The sequence below is a fragment of the Galeopterus variegatus genome, unplaced genomic scaffold, assembly GCF_000696425.1.
Source record: "Galeopterus variegatus unplaced genomic scaffold, G_variegatus-3.0.2 Scaffold13380, whole genome shotgun sequence".
NCBI lineage: Eukaryota > Metazoa > Chordata > Mammalia > Dermoptera > Cynocephalidae > Galeopterus > Galeopterus variegatus.
In genome coordinates, this window is record NW_007739491.1 from 29,354 (window position 1) to 31,833 (window position 2,480).

General features: G+C 34.1%; 1 pseudogene; it reads left to right on the forward strand.

The window, feature by feature from the left end:
- The window catches only part of LOC103581566, a 2,680-nt pseudogene extending 1,174 nt beyond the window's left edge, over window positions 1-1,506 (forward strand).
- The last annotated feature ends 974 nt before the right edge of the window (window positions 1,507-2,480 follow it).

Here is a 2,480-nt window from a genome sequence, read left to right on the forward strand (position 1 = left end):
TTTGGATTTCTCCACTTCCGGTCTCTCAAGAAGTAAGACCAAGACTGGAGTAAGACCTTTTAATCCTGGTAGAATGAATGTGGCATTAGACATATTTCAGAATGGAGAATCTGCAATTCATTGCAATCCTGATTCTTGGATCTCCCGGTTAGCATCTTTTCCACATAATCAGAAACAATCAGGGATGGATTCTTTATCACCAGTGGCCCTTCTTCCTAAACAGAATAACAACTTCAGCCAAACAGCAACTTACTAAACCACTAAAATCACTTGTGCAAACTGCAAAAATCCTTTACAAAAGGGGCTTTTTGAAGGACAGGATCGGCTCACCTCTTTTGTTCTACCACCTGCCTTTCTTCCTTCTCTCATGAATGTACTCGAAAGACACAAAGTGTAATATGTTAAAAAAAAAAAAAAAAAAAAAAAAAAAAAGCTGCACCTACAAAGAAGGCTACTGTTGTTCCTCCAGTGGAGTCAAGCAAATCTTTTCAAGAATTTTGGAATGCATCTTGTTTGTTTCCCTGTAAAGACTATCAGAATCTTCAAAAAGGACTTTTTAATAAGTCAAGAGGTACAATTTATAGTAAATTAAAAGAGATTCACCATGAAGTCAGCATTAATAATTTAACACATAAACTATGCAGTAACCATTGTTTTAATAAGTACAGATTGGCCAATGGTTTAATAATGAACTGCTGTGAACAGTGTGGAGAGCACATGCCTAGTAAAAGTACTGGAAACATCCTGATGATTGGAGGTCAGCAAAAGAGATTTTGCTGCCAAAGCTGTGTTAGTGAACATACACAGATGATGGAAACAAAATCAAAAAATTATCACCACCAGAAAACAATAAAAGGAATGCTGTTAGAGAAGAAAGTGAAAGAANAAAAAATAGAGGTAGTACCAGAAAAAAAGAAAAAGACTTCAGAGCTACAAGTTTCAGCAGAATGTAGCATAGATACATTACTGATCAAACAGAATGTGAATTTACCTTCTTCTTCCGCATCAACCATAGCTGACAAATTTCAAGAGCAACTGGAGCAGAAAAAATCAGAAGATTCCATTATACCAGTTGTGCTTTCTTCAGGTCCAGGTACATGGCTCCAAATTTGGAATATTAAACAATGATGCACTCTTGTTGAAAATGATCCACCTCAAGTAAGAAAGTTTAAGTTTCCAATAGACAATACAGGGAGGAAGTTTTCAGAAACTTATTATACACGAATTCTTCCAAATGGTGGAAAACTACTAGACCTCAAAAGACTCTGTTTTGTCTATATTGCAAATTCTCTGGGGAAGGAAAAAATAAACTGAAAAATGAGGATGGGTGCAAAAATTGGCAGCTTTATCACATATTCTTAGTAAACATGAAGAAACTGAAATGCACATCAACAATAGTGTTAAGTATTCAAAATTAAAATCTGATTTGAAAAACAAACTGTTGAAGCTGCAGAACATAGATTGTATGAAGATGAGAAAAATGGTGGTGTGCTGTTGTACACATAATATGCCTGATGTTTTCTGACTTGACAGACAGGGTCTTGCATTACTCAGAAAAGATCTGTACCAGAAATAGTAACACTGTGCTGCGAGTCTCCTGTGCAGAGTAACTTGCAACAGTCCATTAGCGATAAATATAATAGCAAATAAATAGCAAAGAATGTTTCTGTTCCAAATATGAAACTAATCATATTCAATAGTCATTAATGCAGATTTTAGTAAAGACAACTTCTAATTTTCTCAACCTGTCAATTCACGGTTTTAAAATTGGCAATTGAGGACTACCATTTGACAAGTGTGATTAATACTCTGCTCTGATTACCTTATGAATACCATTTGAATAAGATGTTTATGTGAACAAGCATTCTCAACATTATAAAGTAAAACACTCAAAAAGTTTACAGAATGGGATTTGAAATTACAGGTTTAAGGCTGGCAGGTTGGCTCAGTTGGTTAAAACACAGGTTATGACACCAAGGTTAATGCGTTCAGATCCCCATACCAATCATCCACCAAAAAAACACAACAACCAAAAACAGAAGCTACAACTTTTTCTATTAAACCAATACCTGTGATTTATTTCTTTTGAGCAGAAGAGTTTTATTTGAGCAAACAACATCATTTGTTATATTAAATAAACATAGGTGGTTAGTTCACATTTTATTGGTTTTATATTTTTGTTTTAATTTATAAATGTTTTATCTTTTATAGTTGTATGAGAACTTTGAACATAAAGAGTATATGCTTGTTTTATGTTGGTAGAAATGTAAGAAACATTAAAAGAAAAATAAGTTAACCTTCAAAAAAAATAGGAAATAAAGAAAGAAAGAGGAAGATTCATACATTAAAGAGGCAAATAGGATCCCCAGGATGTTGGTGAAGGAAGATCCCAAGATAAAAGCTGTTCATAAGTATAGGCAGCAACTTTTCCAGATTGGAGCAGGTTAGGGGACTTTAGAAGAGATGATCTTCCAGAAAAT